Raw genomic sequence first — 11,995 nt, 5'->3', positions numbered from 1 at the left:
AATGGCGGTCGAGGACAGAATCATACCCCAAACACCAGCAACTATACCTATAGAGGTCGTGGTCGAGGGGGTCGATATGGCCAAAATGGGAGGCACAATTCCAACAGCTCTGAGAAGCCACAATGCCAGTTGTGTGGCAAGTTTGGTCATTCAGATCTGTTATCAAAGATTTGATATCTCCTATCAAAGCTCTCAGAGCAGTAATACTTCTCCCTCAAATGCTGGTAATCCAAACTCTATACTTGCTATGGTTGCCTCTTCTAATAATCTTGCAGATGACACTTGGTATCTTGACTCTGGAGCCAGTCATCATCTGACTCAGAGTGTGGGCAATCTGACCAGTTCTTCACCATACACGGGCACAGATAAGGTGACAATTGGTAATGGTAAGCACCTATCCATTTCCAACACTGGTTCTCATCGTTTACTTTTTGATTCACATTCTTTTCATCTCAAAAAGGTGTTTCATGTCCCCTTTATATCAACAAACTTGATAAGTGTTGCTAAATTCTGCTCAGACAATAATGCCTTAATTGAGTTTCGGTCTAATAGTTTCTTTGTGAAGGATCTACATACGAAGAAGGTGCTTGCTCAAGGCCAGCTTGAGAATGGACTTTACCGATTCCCAGTTTTGAACAACAAGAAAGTAGCCTTTGTTGGTGCTACTAATTCTTCTACTTTTTACTCTCATAATTCCAGTATCTTTGATAATAAAGTGAAGTTATGGCATCACAGACTAGGTCATGCTTCTACTGACATTGTAACCCAAATTATGCAGAGTTGTAATGTCTCCTTTGAAAAGAATAAAAATATTGTTTGCTCCTCTTGTCAGCTTGCTAAAAGTCACAGATTACCTACTCATCTTTCACTTTCTTGTGCTTCCAAACCTTTGGAACTTGTTCACACTGACCTTTGGGGACCTGCCCCAGTCAAGTCTACCTCTGGTGCTAGATATTTCATCTTGTTTCTAGATGACTACTCACGGTACACCTAGTTCTATCCTCTTCAAACAAAAGATCAAGCCCTTCCTGGTTTTAAGAAGTTCAAACTCCAAGTAGAAAATCAATTTGATGCTAAAATCAAATGCCTACAGTCTGATAATGGTGGTGAGTTCAGATCCTTCAAGACGTTTCTTCAGCAAACATGCATTTTTCATCGGTTTTCTTGCCCGTATAACTCAGCTCAGAATGGGAGAGTTGAACGAAAGCATAGGCATGTTGTTGAAACCGGGTTGGCCTTGTTGGCTCATGCCTCCTTGCCAATGGAATTCTGGCAATATGCTTTCCAGACAACTACATTTCTCATCAATAGAATGCCAAGTAAGGTACTCCAAAATAACTCCCCTTATTTCACACTTTTTCAAAAGGTTCCGGATTACAAGTCCCTTAGAGTCTTTGGCTGCTTGTGTTACCCATTCATCCGTCCTTACAATAGTCACAAACTTCAATATCGTTCTATTCAAAGTCTATTTCTTGGTTATAGTCTTCATAACAAAGGGTTTTTGTGTCTTGACTTTCTGACTGGACGAGTTTACATCACTCCTCATGTTGTTTTTGATGAGGGACAATTTCCTCTAGCTAAAACTCACCCTCTCTCCCCAACCAAAGACACTTCAACAAATACTTTAACTCCAGCCATTATAACTTTCTTTCCTTCTCCAACCTTCTGTTCTAATGGCAGCCACACATCTTCACTTTCTTCCTCTCCTTCCATGAGTGAAGCTTCTGATTCTGTGAGTAGTCCTACTGTTACTCCTGCCTCTAGTACTTTACCCGAAGCTATACATGAGGATCAACCTCCTTCTCCTTCCCCTGCTCCACGCATGACAACAAGGCTAATGCGAGGTATAACCAAGAAGAAGACCATTTTTTATCTCTCTGCTGTAAAGATCTCAGAACCGTATACACTCAAACAAGCTCTCAAGGATCCAAATTGGATTCAAGCTATGGATTTAGAAATTGCTGCTCTTCATCGGAATCAAACTTGGGATCTTGTTGAACAGCCTTCTGAAGTTAATCTAATAGGCTGTAAGTGGGTATACAAGTTGAAACACAAGCCAGATGGGAGCATAGAGAGATATAAAGCCCGACTTGTGGCTAAGGGGTATAACAAAACTCATGGTCTTGATTATTTTGAGACCTTTAGTCCGGTGGTTAAGGCTGCAACCATTCGAATCATACTAACTGTGGCTCTCAGTTTTCAATGGGAAATTAGGCAGCTTGATGTTCACAATGTTTTTCTCAATGGTGAGTTAGAAGAGCAAGTCTACATGTCTCAACCTCCCGGCTACTTGGATACTAAATTCCCAACCAAAGTGTGTCGATTGAAGAAGGCTCTATATGGTTTGAAACAAGCACCACGAGCCTGGTTTCAACGACTCAGTTCTGCCCTTATACAGTGGGGATTCAGCAACTCTAGAACTGATAGTTCTATGTTTCTACACTTTAGTGAGTCTACTACTTTGATTGTTCTTGTCTATGTTGATGATATAATCATCACTGGCTGCTCCTCAACACAGATTTCCTCACTCATTGCTAAGCTTGATTCTATTTTTGCTTTGAGAGATTTGGGACAGCTATCATACTTCCTCAGTATAGAAGTCTCTTACCATGAAGGCTCTATGAATTTAAGCCAAACCAAATACGTTTCTGATCTGCTTCATCGAACTGAAATGTTTGATACCAAACCAGCAAAAACACCCGGAACTATTGGGAAGAATTTGTCCAAGTTTGATGGTGATCCTCTGGACGACGTCACTCAATATCGAAGTGTGGTAGGGGCACTTCAGTATCTAACAATAACAAGGCCTGATATAGCTTTTGCAGTTAATAAGGCATGTCAATTCATGCAACAGCCTACCTCAGCTCATTAGCTTTCAGTCAAAAGAATCCTTCATTATCTTAAAGGAACAATGCAAGATGGGTTATTGTTGAGTTCTTCAACCAATTTGACAATCGAAGGCTTCTCAGATGCAGATTGGGGTGCTCAACTTGATGATAGGCGAAGTTCCAGTGGCTATTTGGTGTATCTGGGAGGTAACTTAGTCTCTTGGTCCTCTACCAAACAAAAGGTGGTGTCTCGCAGTAGTGCCGAGTTTGAATATCGTGCCCTTGCCTTAGCTACTGCAAAAATTATATGGATGCAAGCCTTGTTGCAAGAATTATGTGTTCCTATACCTGCGATTCCCCTGCTCTGGTATGATAATATTAGTGCTTATCATATGGCAAAGAACCCTGTGTTTCATGCTAGAACGAAGCACATTGAAATAGATCTTCACTTCATCCGAGATCAAGTCATACGAAGCAAGATACAACTGCATTTTGTACCTACTGAAGATCAGCCAGCTGATCTTTTGACTAAGCATCTTACAAGTTCTCGGTTCTTGTCTCTTAAGTCACAGCTTTGCATAGCTCCAAGACCCTTTCACTTGAGGGGGGATGATAAGCCAAAGATAGAGGAAGTGGTTACAGATCCCACGTGATAGTCTTTACTTGATTTCTGTTATGACAGCTATCACTACAGCTGTCTTTACTTCTTGTAATAGAGTTTCTTGAACAATATATATAAACTCTCTTTCACTCTGGTTTTCACCTACAAAGAGAACAGAGTTTTGCCTTCTCAAATTCTAACTGGTCTAGTCATTCGTATAGAAGACCTATGGAAACAGTACTTGGAAAGTACACTCCCTACTAGTTGACCTATGAGGCTATGACATCAGATGTGAGAAAGTGTGCATACTTTGCTAGCGGCTCTTGAAGAATGAAGGGCAAGGATCAAGTAAAATGACACTTTGAAGTTGATGCGATTGGAGTCTTTAGAATCACAATCACAATCACAATCGGACATAATAGGCTAAAGAAGAAAAACCTTTATAGTTCACCATTTCTCAGCAATGGCAATTGATATCCATCCATTTCCACAACCAAGCTCCGTCCGTGAAGATAGAGTCAGGGTGTCTGTTCAGTCCCTCGTAAGAAGTGAAGGCCCAGTCTTCGGGGATAAAAAAGCTGGGGATCACCATCATCGTCAATTTCTTCCTCCCCCAGTAGCCTGCAATTTGCGACAAAAGAAGTGTCAAAACAATTCATTCAAATCAGACATTAAATAATCATGTTAGTAATCCTTAATCATTATATAACACAGAGTGAAAACAGTTAATATTTATGGAGCAGTGTTAAGCAAAGAAATTAGGCTTATATTGAGATGAATGAGTGAAAAAACTAGGAAAAATAAAATATTTAGAAAGCATGCATTTGAAAATCAATTTTTATTCATAAATTTATGGTATTAATAAGTTTATTGTTTGAATTTTAAATTATTATTAAAAATTATTAGACCTGTTAGTGAATCCAACACATTAACTCTTATTTAATTTGGAGTTCATTTGTCTAGTGAAAAAAAAATCGAAAAATAATAATTTTATATAGAAGAGAAACAATATAGTTGTTTTAAACCAATTTTTGTTTATAATTTTTTGTATTAATGAGTTTATTTAAGTCTTAAATTATTTTTAAAAATTAATAGACTTGTTAACAAATCTAATGCATTAAGTATTGTTTAATTTGTCTAATGAAAAAAAAATCAAAAAATAATAATTATATGTAGAAGAGAAATGGAGTGTGTGTGTTTCTATTGTTTTTAAAAAGTAGTGAAAACAACTTTTACTTGTTCTCTAAAAGTTGCTCTCTATTTCACTTTGATTTAAAATTTGGAAACAGAGAAAAATAACCAAACAATGTCATGAGTTTTTGAAAACTTCGCCAAACAAACTTAACTTTCCCATGTTTGATTTTACCAATGTTTTCAAAATCGGACCCGTCATTGAACAAAAAAAGTTATCGATTCACGGTTCATTGGTTGAATCGGTGATCGAACCATTATTAAACCAGTGACGTCATAAATATATATATATATATATATATATTATTAAATTAAAAATATTATATAAAATTGTTTAGATATATAAAAAATTAGAAATCAATAATATTTAATTTTTTCATCTTTAATATTATCAAATTAACATATGGATATATTAATATTTTAAAATTTTATTAAATAATATATATAATATTTAAATATAAAGATATTTACTAAAAGTTATTTAATTTCCTCTATATATATTACATTATTTTATTTATATTATTACATTTTTACTATAAAAAAAATTTTGAGAAGAATTTTACACGTATAGCATATGCAGCAAAGTGGTGTTGCCCATGTGTTTTGAGCCTAAGGTCAAGTGTTCAAACTATGAATACCATCACCTTGCCCAAAATATATAGTTCAGGAAGTTGATGAAGCTCAAAGCTGCTAGCAACCAGTAGAAAAGATCGAGTCGGTCTTTGTTATGATCATTGTCTTTGAGCCAACCATCAGAAGAGGAACTAGAGGTGATCTTGTTCACCCTTTACTGGACTATTTATAGAAGAACTTAATGAGGCCGACTGCAACAACAATTCAGATAATCCAAAAATTAGGAACTGGGGAGTGATCCCAAAGATGGACATAATTTTTTTTCTCATTCACCGCCACATTCCTTCTCTTGTCCTCCATAATGGCAGCTGCCACCATGGAGAACGTCGCAACGAATAGGCCAAAGCCTATTTGCTGTAAAGGGTAGGTTCTAGAGAAAGCGTCGTAAAGAGAGACTAAAAAGATGAGTATAATGTAAGGGATGGCTTGGAGGGAAGTTGAAGGGGTATGGAAGATTTTTGTGAGTTGGGTGTTTATAGAACTCCCTTGTTGGATAGAAAAGGTCTGCAGTTGAGCCAGAATGGTGTTGAAGACTATGGTGCAAGTGAAAATTGGGATAACTAATAGCACTATGTTCACTTGCTAAACTTGTGCCCATGGTTCAAAGTCGCAGTATCGATCACTGACTCGGAGGGGCCCGAGGCATATTGGTCTTAGTGTATCGGTTTGGTATCGGGCGATACATAAAATAAGCTAATTAGAAAATTAAAAAAATTATAAAAATATTATGTAAATCATTAGAAAAATATATACAATTAAATAAGCTCAAAAAATTAATAAAATAAAATTGTCTCACATTTAACATTATTTAAATGGTTATAAAAGTATCTACTTAGAGTTATTTATGATAATGCTAATAAAAGAAAATTATTTTATTTCAAATATAATAGCATTTTTACTAACAAAGATACAATACAATAATCAATTCCATGTTGAATGACGAGGGGGTTCAAAATCATCATCATCAGTCCTACGACGAGTATACAAATTGGGGTGGCAATTCCTGTAGTGAGAATATGGTTGAAAGAGTTGTTCATAACTCGAATATGTTAATTGAGATGATTGGCTTGATGATCCATAATCAAGAAAATATGGTTTCGAAGGCTGTTCGAGATCAACACCATATTGATAGCATCCAAAATCTCGATAAGCAATGCTACTGCTACTAGAAGATTGATCATATCCATATGAATCACTAGTCTGTGTTCCAGTATTTGAATATCCCTCTGGATGCATCATTGGAAATCAATCAAAATCATTTATACTAAAAGTATTGGAAGAGTTATCATGGTCTCTAAAGTTGTGATATGATCTATCATCTACCCCTCTAAAATACAACCTTGATCCTATACCAAAATTCTGTAAGTGCTCATCGATACGGTGATAATTTGATCTATGATAATCATACCCATTAGAATAATCATCATCACTGGGAAATATAGTTAGTCTTTCCAAATGCTTTCGTTGTTCCCATATCCCTGGTCAATATCCATGATTTGTATCTTGTGTGGCATAGTAATTTTCACCTCCTTATGCCCATGACATGCCAAGATCTACTTGACTAACATAACCGCCCTTAGTGCTACCATCTCCTCTAGTACCCTCACCAGTGCCACCAACTCCTCTACTGTCCCCACTAGTGCCACCACCCCACCTACTGCCCCCATTGTCACCATCATCACTATTAGAACTTGAAGAAATTGTTCTAGGAGCCTTACCTTTACGATGGAAATCAAAATCTCTTTCTTGTGTAGCATTACTTGTACACCTACTAACTCTACGATTTGTGGCACCATCATCTTCATGAACTGTTTCTCTACTTTCTTCATTAGTGGAAAGACCTTTATCCAACCAATCTAAATTATCAAATGATAAAATAGGCTTCTCTCCTTCTCGTATCCACTCATCTAATATATCATCATCATTAAAGATATAATTAAAATTAATTAGATTGTATAAATCTTCATTGTTTCACTCTTGCATCAAATTCTTAACTCGAAGTCGCATATTGTAGTGCACATAAACTAACTTATACAGCTTTTTCATTGCCAAACGATTGCGCAACTTTGTATGAATCAATGACCATGTGCTCCAATTTCTTTCACAGCCTACTGAAGAACAAGTTTGGCTCAAAATTTTAACAATAATCTTTTGTAGATGTGGACTTTCGTCACCCTAGTTGTTCCACCATTCAGCTATAATAAAGAAAATGCATACTTATTAATCACTATGATATATTTAACAAAAAATGATGATAATTTCTTATTTGTAATAAATGTAAATGTATTAAGTACCTAAAAGAGATTGATTTATTGCTTTCTTTGTAAGTGCACTTTCAAATTCTCCTCCACCATCAACAAATAATTTCACCTACATCATTAACATTTTTTTTTTGTTAATGCACATTACATATACAAAATGTATTATATAAAGGTCACAAACTATTATTATACCTCGTTAATAGCTTTTGCTTGTCTATCCAAATTTGACTCTAATCTCTTGATAACCTCCTTTAATCCAACTTTAATTTTCGGATGGTTGGAGAAATGCTTTGAATATTAGAATATTGGATTTAAAAAATATGCTAGTATAAGTTAAATAATAATCAGTTTATAATAATTTGTACTTGAAAAAAATTAAAAAAATATATATAAAGAATTTTTTTATTACCTGCATCATGCAAATGTCTGTGCAATTGACATTCCCACCTTCTATCAATGACTTCCCAATACTTTTCCCATTGCTTGACCGATGCCTTGATAACCAATTTAGCTCTATCCGTTGCTTCATAAATGATTGATAGTGTGGGCTTTATATCTTGATAAACCAATTTCAATACTTTGACGAGAGGTTCCATGATGGTTTGAACTTTCTCTGACTTCTTCCAAAATCGATCAGTTAAGATAATGTTGGATACCTTATCTCTTAGAATTTTTATGCTCCTATCTTTATTGAATTCACACCACTCATTTGTTGTGCACATTCTCTTCAAATCAGCCTCATAACGTATAAGACTCTCAAGTGAAATGAATTTAATGGAAAAACGGATTATTCTTGGCCTTAACAGATCTCTACCCTTGGTGAACACTTTCATCAAATTCACTACTTTCAAGTTATTATAAATAAATCATGTGATCATCTTAGCTTGATCTAATGTCTTCTTAATCTGCTTCATGCTTGCAATATCTTCAAGCATTAAATCAATACAGTGGGTTGCACAAGTAATTACTACTCAAAAAGTGCTATTTGATAGCTTCTAATTAATCCTTTTAAACACTTTTGAGTAGTAGTTAGTGCATTTTAACCCAATTAGCATGTTAAGGCTCCTTGCAATCAATTATAATCAAATTGCCTTAAGTTTTGGTGTTTTGATAGTATTTTGATCACCAAAGCATTATATGATTGAGGAGAGTTTTATGGAATCCTTGAAAAGAATGGGAAGCTTAGAGGAATGAAGAATCAAAGCCTTGAAGCACTTTTGCCATAAACAAGTCTGGAATGCAAAAGAGAAGCAAAGAGGAGAAAAGCAAAGAGGAAAACAGAGTGAAGAAAACAGAGGACAGCAGCTGCAGTCTTCTTTCGCACTTTTGGAGCACTTCCCGAAGTCCATTTTCTACATGCTATATACCATTTCAAAGCTCAGGAAGTCAAGAATCCAATGCTTCAAACCGTGTACGATTTGGAGCTGAAATGAGGAAGTTACAGCCTTTGGAAGACAACTGCTCCAAGCTGAAGGAAGGCTTCAGAAAAGTGCTGCGGAATCAGCACTTTTGTTGCGAGATATTTCGCAACACTTTTGCACAGTGCTATGGATTTCCCCTGAAGCTTCACGCCGCGATGGAAGCCAAGCACCACAAAATGGAAGTCAACTTTGTGAAGGTGTTGAATCAGCTGGTTGCTATGAAGAAATTTCGCAGCTCCTCTTGTGCACCTGCGAAATTTCGCAGACCTCACTTGTCACCTGCGAAGTGGTCCTTAGTGCTTCCCGATATTTGTAACTGACACTTGGAGATATTTTTCATTAGATTTTTGTTGCCTAAATGCTCAAATTCTCCTTGTAAGTCACCAATGATAGGTTTCCTTAGTTTTTAAGCTAGGAATTTGGCAAAATATCAAGGGAATAGCTATCATTGTAATTTTGGTTTAAAGGGAGCCCGAGGAGCCTGTTCTGGGGGTGTTAGAGTTTTGGTTCCAGGAGATCCTTTGTACAGTTTTGGGAAGCAAGTAAAATACAGAGCACTTGCTCTGTTTTTCCTATATATTCTTGTCTTCTCTTTCATTTTCATTTTCTTGCTAGCCAAACATTCTCTGAGATGTTTTCTCAGAGGATGAGAGGCTAGACTCTTTGTCTCTTGGAGCTAAGGTAACCGGGTGAGTTGCCTCATGCATAAATTGGAAGTTTTGTTGTTTTAGTTTTTAATGAAGAGAAAGTGTGACCCGTTGATGGTTTTTATCTTTTTAGTTAACTTAAAACACCTTGGAGTCACCTGGGCCAACACTTGGTAAGGCAAGTGATCTCCATCCATGGAGATTCACTAGTTTACCCCTTGCGAGCCTTTGGGAGGTGGTTTGAAGGTAGGATTTTCTAGAATAGCCAACACTTGGTAAGCTTTTGGACTCCAAGGAGACATCCATTAGTTATCTCTTGCGAGCTTTTGACGGGTAATCCAAGGTTAAAGATCACCTTGAATGGCAAGTGCTAGGTGAGAGGTATGAGCCATTGCAAGGTGCATCAGTGAGAGGGATTTAGTGTTTGAACCCATTAATGGGAAGCATTTGTGCAGCACCTGTTAGAGAATTGACTTTATGTTAATTCTCTAATATGAGGAAAAGAAACAAGTGACCGGAACTCTCCTTTTTGTATGATGAATCTGAGCCTAGTGATCTGAAACTCCAAGAAACACCTTTCTTTGTAAGTAAAATCAGCTATTGTTTTTGGTTAGCTTAAAACCTTTCCTTTTTCATTCAAGCATCTTTATGTTTTCTTTCAAAGCTAACCTTGAAATGAAAAGGCACCAATTCAGCTTTGAATTGATATCATTTGTGAAGTGAAAACCCATCCCAGTGAACGATCCTAGAGCCACTATGCTATAGTAGCTTTGTCTTTGCTACCCTAGTATATGGTGTAATAGGTTATAAATTTTGTTGATTAATCCCTCAATCAAGGAGCACCGGCTGGACACAAATCAGCTGAGACACCAATTAGGTATGAATCAAATGGCGCCGTTGCCGGGGATGGTGCCACTTTGCAGTGATATGATCTTTTGAGAACACTTGTGATCTTCATCACAAGTTTGGTGACTTTTCTTTTCTTTTTATTAACTCTTTTTAATTGTTCTTTTTCTTTATTTGTGTTTTAGTTAACCTTTCAGCTAGTTTTAGTTAGTCTTAATTTTTTTGAATTGTTTTTCTTTTGTTTTCTTTTGTTTTCTCTGTTTTTAATTCACAAATTGCTAGTTGTGCATGCCATATTGAATACGAGATAGCAGAGGAAGCCATGAACTTCATCAGTTATGTGGCTGAATTCTCAAGAGGATGGGATGAACCAAATGCTAGAGATATGGGAAGAATGATGTCTCAACCTAAAGCTAAGGGTGAGATGTATATTTGGAATGACGGCATGGACATGAAGGCAGAGATTGCAGCTATGGAAAGAAGATTGGATGAGCTAGAAATGAAGAACATGCAAGAAGTGCAAGCCATCTCTCAGACACCATTGCAAGCTATGCCTTGTGCCATTTGTCTATCTTATGAGCACTTGGGGGAAGAGTGTCCTACCATTCCAGCCGTGAGGGAAATGTATGGTGATTGCAACACCTACAATTCCAATTGGAGGGACCATCCAACATTCTTTTGGAAACCACAGCCACCTTAGTATCAGCAACTTGCTCAAGTACCACAGCAAGCCTCAAACCTTGACCAAGCTATGAAGAATCTTAACAAGGTCATGGAAGACTTTGTTGAAGCTAACAAATCCATCAACTCTCAAAGAATTGACTGTGTAGACAAAAAGATGGATGAAGTGCAAAATGATCTATCTCAGAAGATAGATAATCTCCAAGATTCAATCTCAAGGTTTGCTAACCTCAACACAGTGCAAGAGAAAGAAAACTCTCCTTCTCAACCTTATCAAAATTCCATGAGTATCCATGAAATGGAGGCTCAAAAGGGAGAATCTTCAATGGTGAAGGAAGTTAAAACGGTTATCACTTTGAGTGGTAAAGAGGTTGATATGGCCACATTCAAACAAGAGCATGAAACAGAGAATGAAACAGAGAAAAAGAAAAGGGAGGAAATTAAAGGAAAGAGAAAGGGAATTGTTTCCATTGCCATCATACAATGCAAATCTCTAGTGAGAGATGCAAACTTCATATGGGATCCGGGCAAGCTAAATCAGGATCAAATTTTTTGATGGACTTAGTCTTTCTTAAGACTAGCTAGTCCATACATTTTTGTTTTACTTATTACTTGTTTTAATTTTGATTTCAATGTTTTAATTTTGATTTCAATGCTTTAATTTTGATTTTAATGCTTTAATTCTAGTTTGTGTTGTTGTAATATAGGTTTTTGGATGATCAAAATCAAGAGGAATTGCAAAGGAAGAAATCGGGAAGAAATCGGAGCGAAAACAGAGCAAAAATAGAGCAAAAACAGGGGAAAAACAGGGGTCTGCGAGATTTCGCAGCCTCTGCGAAATCGGCCTTTGCTGCAAAACCGTTTCGCAACTTAATTGACTCTTCTG

The sequence above is a fragment of the Vitis riparia genome, chromosome 16 (genome assembly GCF_004353265.1).
Source record: "Vitis riparia cultivar Riparia Gloire de Montpellier isolate 1030 chromosome 16, EGFV_Vit.rip_1.0, whole genome shotgun sequence".
NCBI lineage: Eukaryota > Viridiplantae > Streptophyta > Magnoliopsida > Vitales > Vitaceae > Vitis > Vitis riparia.
The sequence above is the reverse complement of the archived record's forward strand: the minus strand, read 5'-3'. Positions refer to the sequence as shown.